The 5,713-nt window shown below is 41.2% G+C and overlaps 1 long non-coding RNA gene across 1 annotated transcript; it reads left to right on the top strand.

Annotated features, from left to right (window-relative positions):
- Nucleotides 1–3,646: 3,646 nt before the first annotated feature.
- LOC125722922 (uncharacterized) lies at nt 3,647–5,438 on the top strand. The gene is made up of 3 exons (XR_007386688.1): nt 3,647–4,138; nt 4,257–4,346; nt 4,906–5,438. It is a non-coding gene; the product is annotated as an uncharacterized LOC125722922 (long non-coding RNA).
- The last annotated feature ends 275 nt before the right edge of the window (nt 5,439–5,713 follow it).

Genomic DNA, 5,713 nt, shown 5'->3' with positions numbered 1-5,713 from the left:
CGACCCGGAAGTAAACAAATAACTTCGCCTGTAGCAACCAGAGTTCACTACGATGCCAGCGCGAGAGAGTTCGAGATCATCGCTAACTCCGCCCACTTCATTAAATCCTTTATTTCGGATCAGAAAATGACCTGTGTATTATTATAATATATTTTAAATGATACAACGATTAAGTAATTGTTAATAATGTTATATTTATATATTGCGTAGATAGTTATAACAATAGTTGCGAAATTCTGTTGTATTTTTCCATTGCTTTGGCTTTTTGGGTTTCTATGCCCAGTGTGAGTAAATTGTGCTTAACTCTATCCTTCTATTTGTCTATGATTCCATTTTATACATGCTGAAAACCTTCAAGAGCAGCCATATGAAATATTTTAGAACTCATTGTGATGCATGGCAATAATTATTTTATTAACTACTTTAGAAAGTAGTTTTTGCTGAATAATTTTCCTGTTTAAAAAATAACAATTAAATATGATCATATATAAAACAACGTATGGTTTAGTGTATATTAATGTACAATTAGTCCTCTGCATTGAACGCAAGACCTCAAAGGCTGCGAACCTCAAAGGACTGACATTAAAAGATTTTCATCAGAACAGATAAAACATATTCTTTGGATGTCACACGATCTGAAACGCGGGATTAAACTTGAAGGACAGGTGGGTTTTTTTTTGTAGTTTTGACAGCCCCCAGAGGCTGCTGCATAATATTCAGTTTAATCAGGGGTGGTCCTGTTAGTTACACTGTTAGTTATAATTGTAGATCATTCGACTTTTTTTAACTATGTCACATCATAAACCACAGAAACCAGCTGTTTGTTACAGCATCATAATTTTTAGGATGCCTTTAACCTGCTATATTGTTACGGTCGGGAATATGATCTTTTAAACTGTGATTCCTAGTTCTTGTCAAACGAATTGTTGAAAGAAATCTGATAAAACGTGGAAATTATTTTAGAAGCATTCATGTTTTTGGTAATGTGTTAGAGGCAGGTTTTGGTGTGTTTTATGTGCAATAAAATGTTCGATGCGGGTGATGAAGTCCGCTGTCGTGTTCGTCCAAGCCGCAGAAAGGGACCGGACACAATAGTAAGGCGGTGTGGGTGATCCCCCTCCGGACGCTGACGTCGTCTGTTCCCTCTGCCCGCACCCTCCGGGCGACACATCAAAAATCCTTTTCTCACACAGCAGATGAATCGCCTTTTCCTTTCCCTCTGTCGCCTTTGTACATGCTTGATGAAAGGCTCACGGTAACAGACGTCAGGAGACTAGTGATGTGGTAACGTCTCCGGGGGAGGACTTCTGTGTAGACACGGGGCCTTTAAAAACTTTTGTTCTCGTGTCATTTTAGGGTTTGCTCTGCTGGGAGGGAGACCCCTACTTACTGACAAATTATCCACCTACGGGTGAGCAAAAGCATGTGGGATGCAGCCAGCTCACAGGTCGATACCCTGTGCTTGGACCTCCTGCATTGTAAGGACATGCTGTCTGCCATGCACCACATAGTGTCCTTCAGAGCTCATTGCCAGTCGGTAATTAGTGCATGGCTGCAGAACTCAACCAAGGCTGTCAGCTCAAATACCAATAGTGATCCATGCTGCTGTTGTACCCTTGAAATGGTATGAATAACTCTATTACTATTTTAAAATATACCGCCTGACATTACAACCACCCATCCACCTTCCAACCTCTTCTTCAAAGCTAGATCACGATACTTGTCGTCTATCCCAGGCAGGAGAGAGCCCAAAACAGGGGCATTCTAAACAGACTGCCAGGCCCTTGGAGGGCATGCCAACATTATAGACATCACAAATAGACTGCACGTATTTAAGGCAGCGAGAACATACTTTCACTTGAAAACATTCATCTGTATAGATGTAATAATGCATAAAATTGACTGCGTAAATCACTTTCAGTATTTAATTAGTTTATTCCAGCAGCACTATAAGATCATAATAGCTCACTAATACGGTGCAGCGATGTCAGAAATGAAGCCTTTGGAGACAAACTGCAATGTTTGCTGCTGAGCGGCATAGATGCCTCTGTGTCTAAGCGATGGGTGCGGAGCCAGGTGCATGATAACAGCCGGAGCCGCATCTGTGAGACTGCGCTGGGGGCTGTGTGCAGACAGCTCGCGCCCCTGAGATCCGTCCCCGTGCTTCAGAACAGTAGGTGGTTCACCGCAGGAAGATTCCTGTTGCCAAGCAGCCACTGGCTCAGTTCTGAGAGATCTCCTCATTGGCTTCCAAGTATTACCCTCTTGTGCCACTACTCATCCCATTGTTTTAGTATTTAATTTAATCTCGCTGTACAACTGATATAAAACAACCTACGTATGGCTCATCCAGTTGCAGAGCTGAGTGATTTTCACCCGAAAGATCGTTTATCTCACATGCGTGCGTGTAAATCAAAAGAATCTCTTCCAGAGAATCTTTTTTACTTTTCCAGTAAAAAGTATATGTCGTTACATACTGCTCCACCTGCCGGCCAGTGCAAAAATATTTACATTTAGTTGTAGACCTACTAACTATTCATAGCAACAAGCATGCCCAGGGGTGTAAAGTACAAGCTATAAATACTCTCCTTACTGTAACTGAGTAGTTTTTCCCCCCAGAAATTATACTTGATTAAGTACTTTGTATGTATGAAGCGCTGTAACGGGTATTTAGCCAATCATATGAAAGCGCGTTGAAAAACAGGTAAGTCGCTAATAATCACGGGGCTCGTGGCAGGAGTTTCCTTGGCGACGGAACGAGCGCATCGGTGGCTGCGCCTGTTAGGGTTTATCGGAGGCAAAACCAAGACGAGTAATTTGCCTTTCTAAGCCTGCTTAGATATCTGCATTCAGGAATTCAGGGTTTAATTAGAAAACACAGATAGAGGTCAGTTTTAGTTTTATCTTTCGGCTTTCGTTTTAGCCTATCTAGTCAGTTACGAACGCCTAGAAACGGCCTTAGTCTGTCATGACGTGTAGCGTTAATTTTTTTAGCTGTCAAAACTTAACTACGTTAAACTTTTAATTCTATTTACAGTCAAATTTTACCAGCTTGGATAGCTGAGTAATTTATTTTCGGCTGTCCCTGCTGTTACTAAGCTGCTGTGACGGTTTCACTGTGTGTCACAGATATCCGCTGTGCTAACTTGCAGTGTAATGTTAGCTTTAGCTTGCTTTACTAAATAAAAAATGCAGGCTGAATGCTTTTGGCCCATCGTATAAAGTTGCTGGCGGTCCTGAGAACATAACGGATTTTAATTGTACCTCAAGGTTTCAGTTTGCTTATATGTTGCTGCACATTTCCTATTGTTTTCTACATAACCATTGAACCGTTGCCTGTACCGTAACACTATGTGCCTCTCTCCCATCCTGTACAGTTTGTGCGTTCTTAAAGTTATTTTTTTTATGCAGAAGGGCCTATGCATATGCAATACTACAGCAATACATAATGAGTTGGTAATTTTTTGTATAAAATTTTGTATTTAAATGGTCTTTGTGTTGTATCCTCAAAGCAAAGATTAATGTGTGTGCTTTATTTTTTGAAAATTATAATTTTATGAGGGAAAACACAATTCAAAAATACCCACTACTCTGAGTACTTTTTCAACAAGCTACTCTTTTACTTCAGTAGTTTCTAAGACACGTACTTTTACTCTACTCAAAGTTTTTTGGAAGTAACAGTACTTCTAGAGTACTTTGAGCATGACTGCAAAATGTGGTCTAATACAGAAAATGTATTAAGTTTTCATTTGTCAATCTAAACTAGGACTACCAGCATTCACAACAGAGGGCAGTGAAAGCTTATAAGCTTTTAATCTATTATTTATTACTGCTTCATACTTGCAGTATTAAACAGGGAATGGGGCATTCAGAGCAGTGTGCATGAAAACCTTGCAACACTGCCTGGCATGTGATTTTGAAGGATTCTGTCTGAATAGACAGCCATAAATCTGGAGGTGGTGAAGAAAGCATCCGTTCCTGTTGTCAGTGGCCTGTCAGACCTTCCTGACCCTAAAGGGACCCTGCCGATGTCACTGGGGCCAACGGTCACCGAGGGCACTACAGTGTGCTTTGAGACTTGCTGAAGACCAGCAGTGTTGCATAGCCCAGTATTTGTGAAGACACTGAAGGCAGCATGGTTAGTGCAGCTTGACGTAACCAGAAGGTTCCTAGAGTCCCAAAAGGGGCTGTTGGGGTATTTAAGCTGAATTGTTTAATCATATTCCTCCTGAATAAAGTTCTCCCACATTTCCCAGGAGTGCTGTGGGACTTTGAGGAGCCTGACTGAAGCTGAACTAGGTGTCCACCTCAGGAGTGCAGGGGCTCCATGATGTCACATGACAGCAGTGAGTTCTTAGTCTGGTTTTAAAGGTGTATGAACCCAATTCCATTGTGCCATAGATGGCAGCTGTCAGACGCATAAGCAATATTCCTGGTATTGCAGGACATTTATATGTATATTTAAAATATAAATCTAATAGGATGTTTAATAAAAAAAAAGTTTATGCAGTTTTTATTGCTGGTTATAGGAAATAAATATTAGTACTTGCATTATTGTGCTTTTACTTCTCTGGAACATACATATATATACATTTTTTGGTATTCAACCATAATTACCTTTAACACCCACCGGACACAAACCTGCAACAATAAATTTTCTTCATGCATCCTGATGCGGTTATGTACATTTTGGAGGTCTAGTTCTCAACACGGATGCCTTGTGGTCTTGTTCCAAGGCTGCAGGAAGGTAGCAGAATTGAAGTTACGTCATTTAGTGCTTGAAGGTTGATACAGGGTTGAAGTCTAGAAAGAAGAAACTGGAGGCTAACGGTGACACAGACAGTCAAATAATTCCTAAACTGAGGGTCTCCTCAATATATTAGTCCATAACTCTTTTTTTCCCAGATTCCTGACGGTTCTTTTCTCTAGATGCAAAGAGGGCATTGCAGCCATTGATGTCCACCTTCCCCACAATACGGGAATAACTGGCATATCTCCAGTGATAAAGGAGCTCTGAAGAGTTGCATGGGTTCAGGACCAGGTGAGGGGGAAATTGGACGCATAGGCAAGGAAGCAACAAAGGTTGATGGATGAGCTACCGGGCTGGAGGTAAGTTTCTGGCTTAGGTCTTGTAGCAGATTATGGATGGAGATTCACGTTTGACTGTTCAAGGCGTCCCTTTGGCAAGATAGCTCAGCTTTTGGATCTGCATTTAGTGCACGAGGATACACAGTTAGCGGCACAGGTTTACTCAGCCCCTCTACCAGCTGGCAACATCTGGAATTCCACCATGTGTAAAATGATTTTACTGTCGTATATTGCAAGACTGAAGTCCTAGATACTGGCTGGCAGCAGGACGGCGAAATGCTTCCTTAAATAGCATGTGAAATTGTGTCTCAGTATTCAGTGCAGTTTTATTCTGGTGTCACAATTCGGTCACCCAGATATACCCAGAGTTCCTAAGCAGTATAGAATTTGATTTTGGTCGTTTCCATATCTGGAAAGAAAGTATGGAAATATTTTGGTTTTTTTCACATTCTTGCAACATATTTGCATATTAAGTATTCTTAAAAAATGTTATCAATGTTGAAAACATTAACGCGAGCTGGTTGCCAGCACCCAAATGTGCAGGGGTGACCACTGAAGAGCAACATCTCAACCCAAGGACTGTGGGTGTGTCTGTGGGGTGAATGATTGATTAATCTCCAGCAAG

This window comes from Brienomyrus brachyistius, unplaced genomic scaffold (genome assembly GCF_023856365.1).
Source record: "Brienomyrus brachyistius isolate T26 unplaced genomic scaffold, BBRACH_0.4 scaffold44, whole genome shotgun sequence".
NCBI classification, from domain to species: Eukaryota; Metazoa; Chordata; class Actinopteri; order Osteoglossiformes; family Mormyridae; genus Brienomyrus; species Brienomyrus brachyistius.
This window is presented reverse-complemented; position numbering and strand designations above follow the sequence as displayed.